Here is a 19,904-nt window from a genome sequence, read left to right on the forward strand (position 1 = left end):
TCAGAGTCTGATTCTTTTCTTGTACGTCAGTCAGAGCAAGTATTAACGCTTTTACTTGTTGTGCTAATTGTGTCACTTGAGTGGGTAATTCTGCTGAATCCATTTTTAAGGTTCGTTCAATCTGTAGCGCTCCTGCGTTTTTAGTATAGGCTGGATTTGCAGCTGCAAAATCTCCACTCAGTAGTCATGTAGAGATGTGTTGAATACCAGATCCAACTCTCCAGGACTCATCACCGTGGGCCTGTCAGCTTCAACATACAGATATATACACACTCAATGAGATGTTCCTGGAGTAATAGTATGTATATGATAGTATGAAGGTGATGTGCTGAAGGGACAGGTGTGAACAGTGACAAGGATGGTAATCACTTGATAGGGTTTGTATAGGAGAGTTCAAGATGGTATTAGGAATGCAGATAGGTTAGTATCGAGTATGCTAACAGGTGGTGAGGACAGCAGATGACAAATACAGGATAGGCTAACCCAGTGCAAGGATAGATAGTAGTAGACAGGAGAGCCAGCAATCTATGCAGCAGTGCAGATGATATATGGTAGTAGGCTGAAGAGCTAGCAATCTATGTAACAGTGCAGATGATAGGATAGTATAGATAGGTAGTAACAGTCCTTAATGTGCATAGGTAGATAGTGCAATAAGGTTATGGAGGGTTCCCCTGCGGGGTACTTATCACTTGTAATGTTAGTAGTTTAGAGAGGTTCAGTAGATGAGGAATGATCCGGTAGCGAGATACAGGGATCAGTAGCGAGGTTCCGGTCTGCTCCAGGTAAAGGGAATGGCTGGAGGTTCCGATCGAGAGACAGGCTTGAAAGCATGTGGGTAACAAGGCAGGTTGAACGAACAATGTGAGTGAGACCGCCGGTGGTTGAAATAGCCGCTCTGCGGCGCTCAGCAGTGACATCATCGTTCTTAAAGGTATATGCGTACCACCTGAAGAGAAAGGTGGGACGCATTACAGAGGAAAGTGGTGATTAAGGGTACCGGAGGTACCAGAATCTTACAGGTCCTTGTACTTTGTTTCTGTTCATAGCCCATCCTCTGTTCTCTGTGTGCTGTATCAGCAGGTGCAGTGCTTCAGTTACATCTTCTTTTGTTCCAGAGATCATGATGCCATTAAAGTAGTGAAACAGCCTTTCAAATTCAGGGTACTTAAAGCAATAAGAAGGTAACCTAGAGGAAGCATGGTGAAAGTCTACTGGCGGCCATCCTACACAAAAGCAAACTAGTACTGACACTTTAGGTCTATCAAAATCGAGAAAATCACAGGATGATATTCTCATGCCACTTTAGAAATTTTCTCAGAGATTGAGATCATATCAGGTACAGCTGACTTCAATAGAGGTGCCAGTTTGTTTAGACCTCTGATATCCACAGTCATTCTATATGTCCCATTAGGTCTGTTTACTGAGGCGAGAAAGGGCTTACAACAGGTTTAAGGATCCCTATTCTTAACAGTTCTTAAATAGTCTTCCCAATTTCAGCTCCACCCAATCTCCGTCCTCACTGAATTTGATTGACAGCAGCAGGATCCAATGGCTCCCGCTGCTCTCACTGAGTCCTGTGAGGAATGAGAGAGAGCACAGCCCCACCTGCTCTCGGGCATAACACTGAATCAAGATCGGGTTCAGGTACTGTAAATATAATTGAGAATGGGGGTTGGGGGGAGGAGCTGACAATATAAAGGTTTTTTATCTTAAGCCTTTACAACCACTTTAATAGCTAGCAGTTTATTACTCCTGCTTCTCCTTTGCGCTTACTAAAAACTTTTTATGATTGATGATTGATTTTTCCCTATAATATCCAGAAGTTGCCAGATATAGAAAAATACAGTACAAAAACTGTATTTTTTCAATTTCCTAGAATTTCATGCCTCAAAGCCTTGCTGAAAGCTGGTGTGGCTGCTTGCCTCTTAATATAACCATTGTATTTCATTGTCCATAATCCAGTTCTGAAAATAAGATTAGTACAGGGGTTACTGTGGAGGATGGGGGGATTATTCTTGCTACCACACACAGATTTTCATTTCTTTATTTCTTTAGATCCAAATATTGCAGCACTAAACTACAAGCTTTAACCTCCCTGGCGGTATGATTATGTCTGGAAGTTCATACCAAAAGCGGTACAATTATTTTCATGGAAATTTGGTGTTATGTATTATAGGCCTACAATTCTTAGTAATTACTGACTTAAACCTGAGCAAAGCAAGACTCTAGTAGACATCCCAGATGTGATAAATTTTGAAACACAAAATCATGAATTATAATCTCATAAATAATGTAATTTTATTCAATAATGCAGTAAATAAGGAAATTTGTCAAAGAAAGAAAATTCAATACAAATGCTGCGTGTGATAAATCTTGAAACAAGGAACTACACAAAGTCCAACGTCACAGTCTGGACAATGGAACCTAGTTTCCTTTCGGACTTTCTTTCCATTTCTATCGCGTTTCGAGCAGCAAACAACACACATCCTGGTTGGTGCTGCCTTTTTTGCAGTTGGCGGAATATAGTCTGCAAAGTGACGGCCGGTCAGACGCTGTGGGTTGACCACGTCAACAGCGCGACGTCCAGGTCTATTTTCAACTCCTGATGGTGTCTGGTACTTTGCAAAAATCTGCTCAGCCACCTTCCAGACAAACTCGGAATGAGCAAGAGGGTTTTCACTGTTGGCTTTGTGCAGGATGTAAGCGTTCCATAGACATTGTTCCAGAAGGTGTCTAAATATTTTTTTATAGTATTTTTTTTGCTGTTTTCGTACAGCGGGATAGAAGGTCATGGCCTGATCGGCTCTGTCCACACCTCCCATTGTTTTGTTATAGTCAATTACGACCTGTGGTTTCAGCACATCAGTCCCACGTTTTGTATGGACCGTGGCAGTGGAGGTAGTGTGAACAGTGCTCAGAAGACACACATCCTTCTTGTCTCTCCATCTCATTGCCATCATCTTTCCCTTCTGCCAGGCAACCATCTCTCCGGTTTTTAGTTTTTTTTTGGCAAAAAAAGATGGCATGTCTCGACGGTTAGGCCGAACGGTACCATATGCGTCGGTTCTATTTTGTAGCAAAGTATCATATAGTTCCGGGGAGGTATAGAAGTTGTCCGTCGTCAAACAATATCCCTGGTTCAGCAAGGGGTCAAGAAGTGTCAGGACGGATGATGTGGCAATCCCATAGTCGCTGTACCTAGGGTTGAATTTAGTGCCTTTGCCGGTGTAAATTATGGAATTCCATATGTACCCCGTGGATGACTCGCAGAGCATATATGTTTTGATGCCAAACCGCGCTCTTTTTGATGCGATGTACTGAATCCAACTTAGTCGACCCTTGTAGGCCATCAAACTCTCATCCACGCTGATGTCCCTTTCTGGCACGTAGGTCCGCTGGAAATTTCCCACAATAAGTTGCCATACCTCCCAGATCTTTTTCAGTTTGGGTGCAGGATGCGTGGCCTCGTCAAATTCCTCATTGTTTGTGAAGTGGAAATACTTCATAATCAGGGAGAAGCGATACTCAGACATCACGGTCCCAAAGAACGGTGTGGCCAGTAACCTGTTGGTGGTCCAGTACCATTTTTGGAACGGTTTTCCCACCAACCCCTGAAGAAAGAGGAGTCCCAAAAACAGCCACATGTCCTCTTTTGTTACCGGTTCCCACCTTCTGCTTCGGGAAAGCCTGGCTTGCAGCGTTCCGGATTGCTGCTGTTGGTAGCGATTCGTCTCGGCGACAATTAATTCAATGACCTCCTCAGTGAGGAATAATTGCAGGTAGGCCAGAGGATTGTCACGCTCGACATCTACCTTCATCCCAGGTGATCCGGTGAAGGGGAATCTTGGGGGCGCTACCTGGTCCGCATCGCAATCAATAGCGCACCAAGTGCGCACATCGCTGAGGTCAGGGTCATCGCCGTTCTCACTTGCCAGATCCGTGTCAGTGTCAGTGTCGGACGACAAATCACCGCATGACTCGCTATCGCTCACTTCCGCGAGCACCTCCGGGTCGCTGTCGCTGCCGCTGTCATTCAGCTGGTCCAAAAGCGGTTTAGACTGGCGCTTTTTTGATGCCATAATATATACTTTTTTTTTGGGCACAAATCACAAGTTTACTGAAGAGAGGGGCACTGTACTGTCAGATGTGTGATTATCTGAGGTGATACAGTGTAATCCTATCAGATTACAGTGTATCACCTCTTTTATTTTGTTTCACTTTTCAAATTTCCCGCCCAGTTCCGCTCCCGTGCGCCGCCTCTGCTCGCAGGGAACGGAACCAGGAAGTCAGACGCCGGTCACCCGGCGATCGGAGCGAAGGACATCGCTGGATCGCCGGGACAAGGTAAGTGGAATGCTTCTGGGAGCCAAGGGAGGCTCCGCTGGCACTCTGCAACTCTACCCCGAGCGTGACTCGGGGTTACCGCTCTTGATATGAAAATTCAACCCCGAGTCACGCTCGGGATTACCGCCTAGGAGGTTAATACTGTGTGAGAAAGGTCTAAAAAGAATTGAGCAGATGGAGAGAGAATGGTCAGTGCAGTAGCAAAATGTACTGTAAAGCTATTTTAAAAGGACAATCATTTTTTATTTTTAAAGGTATGAACATTTTTAAACCATTGCTGCAGTTTCCCATGAAGTTTATAGGGTACTAAATCTTTATAAATATACATTAAAAAAAGCCAGTTATCAAGGTAAAAAGCTGTGGAGTTATATTTGTTCAGGTACAAATATATTTTTGGGAATCCCATTATCCAATAAGTTCTAAAAAACACAATGTAGACAATGTATGTAATTATATGATTTGATGCATTTATACAATATGAGTTATAGTAGCAATATCTAGTTGTTGGATATGATTGCCAACCTTTCTGTTCTAGTTGTAAAGTGATGAGGATAAAACCGGGCATACTTTTAGAACAGAAATAAGTCAATTTAAGTGGTTATTACACATGAAACAAGAGGGAATATTTGATGTGTTCCTGGAAGTCAGTCCTTTTTATTCAAGAATTATACCAGCTTTACAAAGTAAAACTCCTCTTAGGTGGTATAATCAGACATATAAGCATATAATCAACATAAAAACAAGGTAAATATAAGGAGGCATGGCAGAGTAAGTTGTTATAATAACGATAATTTAGGTGGTTTTACAGAAGGGCCAGATTGAAGTTGGTGATACCTGCTAAATCCTCTGTTGCAATTGGTGCATGCATTGGATACTTAGCTAAATGGCTTAGGCTCGGTTCACACTGATGCGATGCGGGAAGGCTGCGAATTCACAGCCTGTTCCCGCATCGCACACGCACCCCCGGCAGTTCACACTGCCATATGCTATCCGCTGGGGGTGTCAATGTAATCTTAACGACACCCCCAGTTTGATCGCATATCGCAGTGCGATCGTGCAGTTCGCACAGGATCGGATCGCACAAGTGTGAACCGCTGTGCGATCCGATCCTGATGCGGCAGCAAAAATGCCTCCTGTGCGTGTTTGCTGCGGGTGCGATGCGAATTTAGCCATACAAACTGTATGGCTAAACTCGCACCGCACAGCTGATCGCATGTCATGTCGGAGCAGTGCGCTCCAACATGACATGCGAACCCCGCACACGCAGTAGTGTGAACCGGGGCTTAAAGAGTGATTCCACTTTTTTTGAGGGAAAAAAAAAAAAAAATTTCCCTCTGGGTGCACAGAACTCCTCCAGATAGCCATATTGCATTGCATTTTACAGAAAGTTACAGAGCTGCAGATTGAAAAGGAAAGGTCATTTTTAATAACATTCAGTTACACTATGACTTGAGTTGCAATTGTATATGCTATGTTATATATTTTTTTTTTTATTTGCTATTTTTTCCCACAAATGTGGAGTTACCCTTTAAGGGCTTATTCACACCAGGGCATTGCAATAACACACGTTACATGCAATGATGCACTTTAGTGATAATTATTGTGAATGGCACCCCAACACACCTGAACATGTGATACATTCACTACCAATGAGCTATATTATATAAACTTTGTGGAAGTTCAATTTTCGATGTACTGTGGTGCATTAAAGCGATAGTAAACCGCTGGAAAAAAAAAAAAACCTGTAAAACAATAGCATAATGTGCTAGTATGCATCGCATCAAAGCTAGACTGTCTACCACATCTCAACCACATCTCACTTTTTAACTGCTTCCAGACCGCCCCACGTACATATACTGCGGCAGGGTGGTCCTTCAGTGCGAAATCACGTACCTCTATGTCTTTTTTATTTCTGGATCTGGGGCGTGCATGCCCACCCTCCGTCACCTGCTCCTGCTGTGATTGGACACAACAGAAGCCAATCAGTGAGTCCAGCAAACCCGATGTTCGCCAGCACCTGGTGATTGTTCCTGAGAGATGCAGAACTGTGGTCTGCCTATGTATTCACCGTTGTCAGAGGGCAAGATGGAGATCCTGTGTTTCTGCTAAGCAGGAACATGGATCTCTGTCTTTCCCCATTCAAAACATCCCCCAGTTAGCAAGCACTCCTGGGAACACATTTAACTCTTTAAATGACCCCAATGTTAACCCCTTTCCTGCCAGTGTAATTAGTGCAGTGACAGTGCATTTTTTTGAGCACTGATCACTGTATTGGTGTCACTGGTCCCCAAAAAGTGTCACTTAGTGTCAGATTTGTCCCCTGCAATGTCGCAGTCCTGCTAAAAATTGCTGATCGCTGCCATTACTGGTAAAAAAAATAAATAAAAATTCCATAAATCTATTCCATAGATTGTAGACCAATAACTTTTGCACAAACCAGTCAATATATGCTTATTGGGATTTTGATCAAAAAAAGGGGGGAGAAGGGAAGATGGCACTGCCAGAAATAGGATGAAATAAAGTAAATGGTGGATGGATGATAAGACTAGGTATGCATAAAACCTAATGTGGAGGATAAAGATGTTGAAATAATGGAAGTGAGCTATCGCCTCTGAAGTAGATAACAATAGAATAATAACTAGATAAATAAATATGCAATAAAAGTGTTCAAGGGTTGTCAAACCAAATAATCAATCAATGCATAAAATCAAATTAATCACGTGTAGCATTTACAAAGTGTAATTCAAATAAAGTGATAAGTGCAGCGGTCTGGGCTGTAAGAAAATCAGCCCGGTGAAGTGACTGAGTGATAAAAGCACAAATAAATCACATATACCAATTAGATAGCATAAATACAAGAAAGGTGATTGGTGCAGTGAACAGGGCTATTGGAAAGTCAGCCCAGTACGGTGAATATGTGACATAAGAAACGAATAGTGTCACAATTAGCTAGTGGGAGGTGTAGTATTGATGATAGCTCATAAAATAATGTGGCAAATACTATCACAAAACAGAGGAGCACCACCATCCTTCTCTGTTTTGTGATAGTATTTGCTACATTATTTTATGAACAATTATCAATACTACACCTCCCACTAGCTAATTGTGACACTTTTCATTTCTTATGTCACATATGGCGCTTTTCCACTGCATGGAACCGTAACGGTTTGGCACGCTTTTGTGCTTTTCCACTGCTGGTACCGCATGGTATAGGGTCGGAACGGTTCGGTACAGTACGGTATAGGTTTGCTTTTCCATTGCATGGAACCGAACGGTATGGTACGGCTCTGAAAAAACAGTACCTACTCGATTGTGGTTCCAACAGGTACCAAACTGGTACCATATCCCACAATCCTTTGCATGCAGTCACTACTAGCCACTGATTGGTCAGAGAATCCCACCCACCCCGTTGTTATCCCACCCACTTAACTTTAGTACTACTTTAGTGGAAAAGCAAACCTATACCGTACCGTACCGAACCGTTCCGACACTATACCATGCGGTACCAGCAGTGGAAAAGCAAACCGGGCCAAGCAGGGCCGAGTAGAGACCCGAGCCGGTACTAGCCGGTACTTGCAGTGGAAAAGTGCCAATATTCACCGTACTGGGCTGACTTTCCAATAACCCTGTTCACTACACCAATCACCTTTCTTCTATTTATGCTTTTTAATTGGTATATGTGATTTATTTGTGCTTTTATCACGCAGTCACTTCACCGGGCTGATTTTCTTACAGCCCAGACCGCCGCACTTATCACTTTATTTGAATTACACTTTGTAAATGCTACATGTGATTAATTTGATTTTATGCATTGATTGATTATTTGATTTGACAACCCTTGAACACTTTTATTGCACTATCATATTTATTTACCTAGTTATTATTCTATTGCTGTCTACTTCAGAGGCGATAGCTCACTTCATTTCAACATCTTTATCCTCCACATTAGTTTCATGCATACCTAGTCTTATCATCCATCCACCATTTTCTTTATTTCATCCTATTTCTGGCAGCACCATCTTCTCTTCTCCCCCCTTTTATTGATCTTTATCTTTGATATAGTCTCCAATTATATTTGAGGGAGGCCACAGCCCTTTTCTCCCCTATATCCATAGCACAGGGCCTTTTTCTTATATCCTTATTGGGATTTTGTTTACCAAAAACATTAAGCAGAATACCTATTGGCCTAAATTGATGAAGAATTATTGGGTATGTTTTATAGCAGAAAGTAATATATATATATATATATATATATATATATATATATATATATATTTCTTTTTTTTTTTTTTTTTTTCCTGTTTCAAGTATTTTATTGAATAATGCAAGTAAGTAACAACGTTTGACATACAGTATTATGCGAGGTAACGTAAACAAAGCTCGGTAACAGAGCATGACCAATAACTGTAACTACAGCAAATTGTGAGGGTTAGAAGACAAGGGGTGGTAAAATGGGTGGTCACTAGAGAGTAGTGATTGGCATTGCCAACCCATCGGCACCCCATATAGGGAGCACACTGTGCCTAGGTGGGGAGGCAAAACCAACCAATTGTTAAGCTAAAAGGGGACAGTACCCAAGTCTACCGTACCGTGTGGGAAGAGGCAGGGGGATGAGAGGAACCTCACGGGTATCTACCAAACAGGAAATATATATATTTCTTTATTTATTTATTTTTAATTGTCGGTCTATTTTTGTTTTTAGCGCAAAAACGAACAAACTGCAAAGGTGATCAAACACCACCAAAAGAAAGCTCTATTTGTGGGGAAAAAAGGACATCAATTTTATTTGGGTACAGTGTCCCAAGACTGCGCAATTGTTAGGTAAAGTAACGCAGTGCCGTTTCGCAAAAAAGAAGGCCCTCGACCTTTTCAATTCGAGATTTGTATATCAAGTTGAGCGCCTTGGTAATGTTATCTCTAGCTTCTCTTCCTGATGTGAATCCCATGTGTTCTTGTCCAATGACCTTTGCTGGAAGAGGTCTTAAAACAATTTGCTAAAATCTTAGCTAATAATTTTAAATCTCTATATAGGCCTATAATTTGAGCATCCAGGAAAATCTTTGCTTGCTTTTGAGATTACTGTGATATGGGCCATAAGGAAGGAATCATAATTTGTGTCTTGTTTATCTAGAGAAGTGAAAGCTTGGAGAAGTGGGGTTTTGAGAAGGTTCGCAAAACTTCTATAATATTGCATTGTGAAGCCATCGGGGCCTGGGCTCTTGTCCGATTTTAGGTCTTTAATGGCTTGTAATAGTTCGTCTTCCTTAATTGGGTGTTCTAAAGTCTTAATGTCTTTTGTTAGTAAAGTGGGGAGACTACTTTATTAATCTATAACAGGGGTAATGAATTAAAATTCATGAAGGTCCAGTAGGTACAATTTTCTTCCAACCGAGGTCCGAATCATATGTTTGGCTCTCAATGCGCAAACATAGCGCGTCTTTGTGAGTGCTGTCACATCACATGGTGCCACAGTACCATGCAGCTTGGTACGACGCAATTAAAAAAAAAAAAAGGTCAGGGACTTATTTTTCTGCGTTTCTGCTTACAAGGCGGCCCATTAAAATAAATGGGCCGCCTATACGCGTTACGCAATAATGTGAACCTAGTCTACGATAGGGATGATCGAACGGTTCGGGTCCACCATCGGTTCGGCCCGAACATTGGGTGTTCGAGGTTCGGCCGAATTTAGAACTTTTTGCCCAAAAAGTTCGGAATTCGGCAACCAGAACCGCCCAAAATGCAATGCTTCAGGAAATGGGCTTTAAAAGCCCGTGATTGGACCAGAACCATTAGCAAAAGCCAATTGAGGGGGCAGGAGAATGCTAGGAATGTGATTGGAGTGACTAGGGGGTCCCTAGACCAATCATTAGTGAATACGCCCCCCAGTATATAAGATCGCCCCCGCCATATTCCCAGCATTGTTATACTGGACATGGAAGAGAGTGGAAGCAGTTCTGTTAATTTTACTTTAAAAGTGTCATTTAGCTATTTTTAGTGTGAGGAAAGGGATATCTAGTGTAGTTAGAGTGCTCCTTTACACTTAAGTTAGCTTCAAAAATTTAGTTTCTGTAGGGAAAGTGTTAAGTGTCAGGGGACCGTAGTGTAGTGTAGGGTTAACTGACAGTGACTGCTATGGCAGGGTGACAAAACCCTTCCATAGCAGGGTGACCGCTATAGAGAAATGATCATTTCTCTGCTTCGGGACAGGTATGTGGCTTCTCACCAGCAAGCATTTTTTAATGCTGCAGGGGCTGCCACTGCCAGTGCTTTTTTGAGGACATGTTTGATGTCAGACATGACATCTGAATATGTGTATAGGGGGTATATATAGACATATATGTCTGAATATATACCCCTAGACATATATAGGTGTGATAGTAGCAGAAATAAATGCTTGCGCTAATGAAATCATTTACAGTAATATATTTCTGCTACTATCACACCTATATATGTCTAGGGGTATATATTCAGACATATATGCCTATATATACCCCCTATACACATGTTCAGATGTTTTGCCTGCCTCAAAAGAACCCCAAAAAATGCCAAAAAAACGCTAGTGTCAAAAAAAAAATGCCCAGGTGTGTTTTTGCTGGCATTTTTTGGGGGGTTTTGGAGGCAGGCAAAACATCAGAACTTGTGCACAGTACCACTATACACAAGTTCAGATGTTTTGCCTGCCTCAAAAGAACCCCAAAAAATGCCAAAAAAAACGCTAGCGTCAAAAAAAAAAAAAATGCCCAGGTGTGTTTTTGCTGGCATTTTATGGGGGGTTTTGGAGGCAGGCAAAACATCAGAACTTGTGCACAGTACCACTATACACAAGTTCAGATGTTTTTCCTGACTGCAAAGAACCCAAAAAAATGCCTGCTATTAAACCGGCAAGGTGTTACAGCAGAGAAGCCATATTCCTGTGCTTAAAGTTTTCTAATACAAACAATCTTTTTTTTTATGGTTCTGGACATGCTACAGAGCTGAAACTTCACAGGTACACCTTTTAGACCCCCCAGACACAAAATCACACAAAAAAAGTTCTTAAAAATTGTCATTTTTGATAAAAAAGCCAATTATTGAAAAATTTAAAAAAAAAAAAAAAAAAAAAAAGAGATTTTTTGATTTTTACTTTGGATTTAGTATCTGGGGGGTCTAAAAAGTGTACATGTGAAGTTTCAGCTCTGTAGCATGTCCAGAACCCCCCAAAAATTAGCATTTTCTTATAATGTTTATTAGAACAGGAATACGGCTTCTCTACTGCGCTTTTTCTTGCATTTATCGGGCATTTTTGGAGGCAGGCATGACTTTTTTTGGATTTAGTGTCTGGGGGGTCTAAAAGGTGTACCTGTGAAGTTTCAGCTCTGTAGCATGTCCAGAACCAGAAAAAAAGATAATTTTTCAGTAGAGCAGGGATGGTGGGACCCCTCTTTTACACTTATATGATCTTTTTTTGGGGTTCTGGACATGCTACAGAGCTGAAACTTCACAGGTACACCTTTTAGACCCCCCAGACACAAAATCACACAAAAAAAGTTCTTAAAAATTGTCATTTTTGATAAAAAAGCCAATTATTGAAAAATTAAAAAAAAAAAAAAAAAGAGATTTTTTGATTTTTACTTTGGATTTAGTATCTGGGGGGTCTAAAAGGTGTACATGTGAAGTTTCAGCTCTGTAGCATGTCCAGAACCATAAAAAAAAAAGATCGTTTGTATTAGAAAACTTTAGGCACAGGAATATGGCTTCTCTGCTGTAACACCTTGCCGGTTTAATAGCAGGCATTTTTTTGGGTTCTTTGCAGTCAGGAAAAACATCTGAACTTGTGTATAGTGGTACTGTGCACAAGTTCTGATGTTTTGCCTGCCTCCAAAATCCCCAAAAAATGCCAGCAAAAACACACCTGGGCATTTTTTTTTTTTGACGCTAGCGTTTTTTTTGGCATTTTTTGGGGTTCTTTTGAGGCAGGCAAAACATCTGAACATGTGTATAGGGTGTATATATAGGCATATATGTCTGAATATATACCCCTAGACATATATAGGTGTGATAGTAGCAGAAATATATTACTGTAAATGATTTCATTAGCGCAAGCATTTATTTCTGCTACTATCACACCTATATATGTCTAGGGGTATATATTCAGACATATATGTCTATATATCCCCCCTATACACATGTTCAGATGTTTTGCCTGCCTCAAAAGAACCCCAAAAAATGCCAAAAAAAAACGCTAGCGTCAAAAAAAAAAATGCCCAGGTGTGTTTTTGCTGGCATTTTTTGGGGAATTTTGGAGGCAGGCAAAACATCAGAACTTGTGCACAGTACTACTATACACAAGTTCAGATGTTTTTCCTGACTGCAAAGAACCCAAAAAAATGCCTGCTATTAAACCGGCAAGGTGTTACAGCAGAGAAGCCATATTCCTGTGCTTAAAGTTTTCTAATACAAACGATCTTTTTTTTTCTGGTTCTGGACATGCTACAGAGCTGAAACTTCACATGCACACCTTTTAGACCCCCCAGATACTAAATCCAAAGTAAAAATCAAAAAATCTCTTTTTTTTTTTTTTTTTTAATTTTTCAATAATTGGCTTTTTTATCAAAAATGACAATTTTTAAGAACTTTTTTTGTGTGATTTTGTGTCTGGGGGGTCTAAAAGGTGTACCTGTGAAGTTTCAGCTCTGTAGCATGTCCAGAACCAGAAAAAAAGATCATATAGGTGTTAAAGTTAAAGGAGGCTCCCGAACCACATCCCTGTTCTACTGAAAAATTATCTTTTTTTTTTCATGGTTCTGGACATGCTACAGAGCTGAAACTTCACATGCACACCTTTTAGACCCCCCAGATACTAAATCCAAAGTAAAAATCAAAAAAATCTCTTTTTTTTTTTTTTTTAATTTTTCAATAATTGGCTTTTTTATCAAAAATGACAATTTTTAAGAACTTTTTTTTGTGTGATTAATAGTTAATGGGGCATGACCCAGAACCCTAGGCACTTTTTAGGGGCATTTATTGGGTTTTAGGGCTTAAAAATGGTGTTTTTTGATTACAGAAGTTCGGGTCCCATTGATTTCAATGGGGTTCTGAAATCCGAACCGAACTTTCGTGAAGTTCGGGTGTTCTGGTCGAACCGAACTTTTCAAAAGTTCGATCATCCCTAGTCTACGATCCTTCACATCACAATCCTTTTTATTACATCAGTGTTCTCAGTCCCCCTGCACATCATTCCCCCCTTCACATTACAGTCCGCAGCCCTTCACATTTTTGTCTGCGGCCCCCCTTTATATCACCCTCTACTTTAAATTTTAATTCTAAGCCCCTTTCATATCACCCACCCTTTACATTCCTGTTCTCGCCTCCTTCACATTGCAGTCCCCAGCCCCCCTTCACATTCCTGTCCTTACCCTCTGTACAGCACCCCCTTCAAATTCCTGTCCTCACCCCCTGTACAGCCCCCCCTTCACATTCCTGTCCTCATCCTCTTTATAGCACCCCCATCACATAACTGTCCTCCCCGCCTTTATAGCACCCCCTTCACATAACTGTCCCATCCCTTTATAGCACCCCCCTTCACATAACTGTCCCATCCCTTTATAGCACCCCCCTTCACATAACTGTCCTCACCCCCTTTATAGCACCCCCCTTTACATAACTGTCCTCACCCCCTTCATAGCACCCCGCTCACATAACTGTCCTCACCCCCTTCATAGCACCCCCATTCACATAACTGTCCTCCCCCCCTTGATAACACCCCCCTTCACATAACTGTTCTTACCCCCTTTATAGCACCCCCCTTCACATAACTGTCCTTACCCCCTTTATAACACCCCCTTCACATAATTGTCCTTACCCCCTTTATAGCACCCCCCTTCACATAACTGTCATTACCCCCTTTACAGCACCCCCCTTCACATAACTGTCCTTACTTCTTTATAGCTCCCCGCTCACATAACTGTCCTCCCCCATTTTATCGCACCCTCTTCACTTTACTGTCCTCCCCCATTTTATTGCGCCCCTCCTTCACACTGCAGTCCCCAGCCCCCCATTAACATTCCTGTCCTCACCCCATGTACAGCACCCCCCTTCACATTCCTGTCCTCACCCCCTGTACAGCACCCCCTTTACATTCCTGTCCTCACCCCCTGTACAGCCCCCCCTTCACATTCCTGTCCTCACCCCCTTTATAGCACCCCCCACATTCCTGTGCTCATCCCCTTTTTTTTTAAACCCCCCCTTCACACTGCAGCCTCCAGCCCACCTTCACATTCCAATCCTCACCCCTTTTGTAGAACCCCATCCCCCTTCATATCACTCCTTTACATTTCTGCCCTGCCTCTTTGATATCACCCCTTATTCCCCCTTTACATTAGCAGTGCCCTCTTCCCTGTCCTACCTTAAACAGGGCAGCGTGGCTGACATCAGAGGCACAGCAGCTGACATCGGAAGTGCAGCAAAGGGATGGATGGAGGGCGGGACCTGCCCCAGGTAACTGATTGGTTGCTAGAATACAGGGCAGTTCTAGCAACCAATCAGTTAACTGTACCGGCCCCCGTCCTCCGTGAATCACTGCGCTGCTCCTCCAATGTCAGCTCTGTAAAGACAGAGCTGCAGCAGCAGCAGCAGCAGAGGGAGAATAAACAGATCCTAAATGGTGCGACCGCTGTGGGGCCGGACGGAGCATTGATTGAGTCTGGACTTGGCCCGCGGGCCGCCATTTATTGATGCCTGATTTATAATGTGTTCCCTATCGCCTTGAAATCTAGCAGATTTGTGTTTTAGAGTGAGATTTTAGAGTTTAGTATAAAAGTCACGTAACTGTGAAGCTATCTTGTCGGTTGTATGCTCTAATCTGCAATTTGCTGTTTGTATGCTAAAGATATTTTTCAGTATTCTCGAGTCTTACAAGGCCCTGGCTAAGAATTTTCCACTTTTGTTACCGTGTTCGTAATAAACCCATTTTTTGAGAAAATGTAAGCACCTGGCCTTGGAATCTAATATGTTTTGGAGAGCTTTTCTAGCTTCTAGAAGTGCAGATGCCGATTGTGTAATTTGTGTTGGGATTCAAGGTTTGCAATAGTAGAGGATAATTCAGTAATATTTTGCTCTTTTTTTCATTTAATTTTTGCTCCCCAAATAAGCTCACCTTGTAGAACATAATTGTGAGCTTCCCAGATCATAAAAGGTGTCACTGTTGGAATTAAGAGAAAAATGTCTTAGGGGAGACAGTCACCTGTTCCAGAATATCAGGGTTAGTGAGTAAAGATGGGTTTAACCGCCAGTTACAGACTTTGGGTTGACATTCAAGGTGTTTAAGTGACAATGAGATTGGGGCGTGATCAGATAGGGATTGAATACCTAGCCGAGCTCCCAATAGGTAAATCTCTTTGAGTAATAAAGAAGTAATCTATTCTCAAGTGTCTGTCATGTGGTATTAAATAGAATGTAAAGTTTAAGGATCCTCCAAGTATCCACCACACTGTTCAGCGTTGTGTGTAGTTTTATGGCTTGTTCCTTTCACCTCTTTTGTGAGTACCCATTTTTTACTGTTCATATTAATGAATAAATGTTTTTATGGTAATGCACTAGGTGCGTGCACATTCCATTTTTATTTTGTTTTTGTAGTAACAAAACCTTTGATACTAAAATTGACCTAGTACCACAAGGCAAACAATCTGTAGAGAGCGTGACAGATGCTAAGAACACTTAAGCCAAATATTCTACAATACTGGTGGGGTTGTGGGAGGTCTTAGCCTTGTAGGAAAGAGGCTATATCAATATGGTAATTGTTACCTGAATAAGAATATATCTTGCGGATGACTCATAACAGGGAGGGCTAAACTATAAGAAATAAAGGTAGAAGAAACAGTAATTACAAGGTGTTCCTTATTGTTAAACTGTAAGGTCAACCTCATCTAGTAAAGCCTTGGCATACAAAGTCTTTGGAGAAAGCAGGTCCTCTGAGTATGGCATGATAAATTTAATCTTGCTTCAATAAAACATTAATTAATGGAGAAAACAAAACAGTAACATAATGGGAGACAATGCAATGGCAAGTCTCCTGTTGGCCTGCCAGGTTTCAGGAAGAATCAACAGAGCCCTACTGCCCTACTGAGGAAGAGGGTGGATCCTTTAAGAAGAGAGGTTGTTCAGGTGTCCTCTCTGAATCTGGATACCTTAGATTTGGGGAAGACAGAGTGAGCCCGGGCTGGAGGATTTTTGATATATGCTTTTTTTATTTGGAGTGCTCACTAGAGAGGAGTGAGTTGATGTAGAATCCCTGCCTGCTGGAGACAGGAGCTTAAACTTCAGGGAGATCCACATGTGGAATTTGCAGCTCATGTGGCATTCTGAGATAGAATTGTTTGCAATCAACAGTGATTTGTAGGGCAAATGGGAATTTCCATCTGTAGGCAATATTTTTTCTCTTGAGAACCTCCATGGCTCTCCTGTTAGTCAATGTGATGGGTGATCGATCTTGAAAATTTTTATGGGTTCTCCATCAAAGCTGATAAATTCATTTTACTTGGCAAAGGAGAATGTCCTCCTTTACAATAAAGTTAGAGAGGCAGCAGATTATATCTGTGGGAGGCGCAGTGTCTGAGCTCCGAGGTCTCAAAGCTCAATGAGCTTGATTTAAAGTCAGTCGGTCTACCTGTGTCACTTTCCAGGACATTATTGAAGATTTTATAAAGAACTGGCTTAATTTGGTCTGGGATTATGCTTTCAGTTACTCCTCTCACTCTAACATTATTCCTCCTGCCCCTGTTGTTCAGGCCCTTTAGATGCCTGTTTATTGTTATGAGGTGCTTGGAGTGTGTTGCTGTAATGTTCTCCAGCAAAGTTATGGGTTTTTCCCTCTGTCTTCCTACTTTATCCCTTTATCCCAGTTTTTGATGTTGGCTGCAAATTCTGCCATGTATGCGAATGTTAGAGGATGATCAGTGTGTGTGGGATCTCTTACTGAGTCCTCCGATGCTGGCAGTGAATCCTTGTTGCTGTACATCTCATGGTGGGTGGGTTCCATTTTGCTAGCAGCCAAGCTGCTTCTAGGAGCCGAGTGTGATGTAAAGATCCCAGGGATGTGGTGGGCAGAGGATACAACGGAATATAGCCTCCAGTGGGTGTACTGTATAGGGTTAGACAGTCTACCAATTTTAGAACTGCTACAGACTGAGTAGCAGGCTGTGGGGCCTTGAGGAACCCAGAGCTCCTTCAATGTGCCTCCATCTGCTCATCGTGCCAGGCCACCCCCCCCCCCCCCCAGTTTTAGACTAAATGTTTTGTTTTACAAGGTGATCATTTACAATTACTTTAAGGACACCTCTACATTTCCTGGGACATTTACATGTTTTACTCTCAGCATCTAGGTGATTAGTTTAAAATGGATGCATGATTGTTGACTTTTGACAAAAAGTCAACAATTTACAGTGTTTCAATAAAAAAATACTGCATTTTCTTAAAAGCTTAAAATGAACCTGTGCTTAGCCCACAAGCAGATCTCTCCAGTACATATACTTACTTTCCTTCCATACATCCACCACTCTGTTCGGCTGCTGAAACCAAAGAAAAATATTATGTAAACTTTAAGTCCTCAGCCAGTCAGTTATAGCTTACATGAAACTATAAAATCCCACTGTGACAACCCTGATTCACACATCACTGTTACATGCTCCTCCATGTAAAGTATTGGTATTTCCAACACTTCACACAAATACACAAATTTAAAAATATTGCACTGACCCAAACTATAAGGCTCCATTCACACCTGAGTGTATTGTATTCAGGCGTTTTTTTGGTCATTTTACAGGCATTTTTCTGGCGTTTTTCAGGCGTTTTTTCAGATGTTTTTGAAAGTGTTTGGAGGCAGGCATAGACATCTAACAAAAAGGCTTGTAATCTGCCAAAAAAGAAGCTCATATACTTTTTTGAGCTTCAGGCTTTTTTGCTTTAGAAGTCAAAACACTCATATGTGAACAGGGGGCAATTGAATTGAATAGGATTTTGCTTGTTGGGCATTTTGAGACTTCAGAGATGAGCGTTTTACGAGGTGAAAAATGCTCAGGTGTGAGCAGGGTCTTAGTTCCTCTTTGAGAGCCACATTTTCTCTTTTTATGTGGTTGTCTGAAAGTCTTTTATTAGAACATACTGAACTTCGGTAAAATTATGAGTAGAAAGTATCCAGTACTATGCAATGTTTTATATAGCTGATTAGTCAATGTGGTCTGGTGTATAGAAACAGTTGCCTCCATCTCTTGTACTATAAAATACACATAAAAAACAATGCCTATGGGTTCTTTCACATGGGCGTTCCGTTTTTTATCTTCAGTTCCGTCACTTTTTTTTTGTTACGAAACGGACACTGATGACAATTTTTACATCAGTTTGACATCCGCTGACGTCCGTTTTTCCGTCCGCTGACATCCTTTTTTTGTCCGCCGACGTCCTTTTTTTTCCGCCGACGTCCGTTTTTTTGTCCGCCGATGTCCGTTTTTTGTCCGCCGACGTCCGTTTTACATCCGCTGACATCCTTTTTTTATCATTTTTCTATACATTTTCCATCCGTTTTTCATCAGTTTCATATCAGTTTTTCATCCTTTTTTTTATGACTCATAATTTCCCATGTCACTTTGCTCTTCCCCAGCATGCATTGGGTTTCCCATGCTGCTTTGTGGTCCCAGTGAATGACTCAGTGTGCATACAGTGTGTCCCCTGTGTGTTCCTGTGTCATTTCTTGTGATTTATATCAAAGCGAGCAATGGCCCCTTCCCGATTTTGGGATGATGTCACATGCCTAAGGGCTCTTTCACACGGGCGTTCCGTATGTCGTTTTTCATCCCTTCCGATTGCGGATGAAAAACAGACATAATGCAAGTCAATGGGATTGCGGATGTCGGTGGATGTACATCCGCTAACATCCGTTTATCGTCCGGTCCGCTCATGTCCTTTTTTTTGGACTGAAGAGAACCCTATTTTTCCTCCGTAAAAAAAACGTAACGGACGCAAAACGGATGTTAGCGGATAACATCCGCTGACATCCGCTCCGATCATATCCTTTTTTTTTTTTTTTTTCAATAAAATACAGTATATAATATGTAAACTTTGACCCAGGTAGTGGTCTAGTGGTCTAGGAAGTGACAACAACCACCAGTTACCACACCCCAAGTACCACACCCAAAGTACATTTGGAATACAAGCAGCAGTCATGGCCCGTGATGTGTCCCACGAACGTCTGATCCAACTAGTACATGCCAGGCCTGGCATTTGGGACAAACACTGTACAGAGTATAGTGACCGGATCACCAAATCCAGGCTGTGGGAGGAAATTTTCAAGGACGTGACCCCCAACTGGACCTCCTTGAGTGATAGGCAACGTCGCATACGTGGTAAGTGTATCTTTTGGGGGGATGTGAGGGTGGGGTTGTCATGCTGAGACTTGTGGTCCACCTAATTGTGACATATGGGTGGACTACAAGTCTCAGCATGCTAAAAGAGACAGATATTTGAAATGTAAAGTTATATTACTGTATCTTTCACTGTTCGCTTGCTGAGACTTGTGGTCCACCTAATTG

This window comes from Pelophylax lessonae, assembly GCF_965119305.1.
Source record: "Pelophylax lessonae genome assembly, chromosome: 12".
Lineage (NCBI taxonomy): Eukaryota > Metazoa > Chordata > Amphibia > Anura > Ranidae > Pelophylax > Pelophylax lessonae.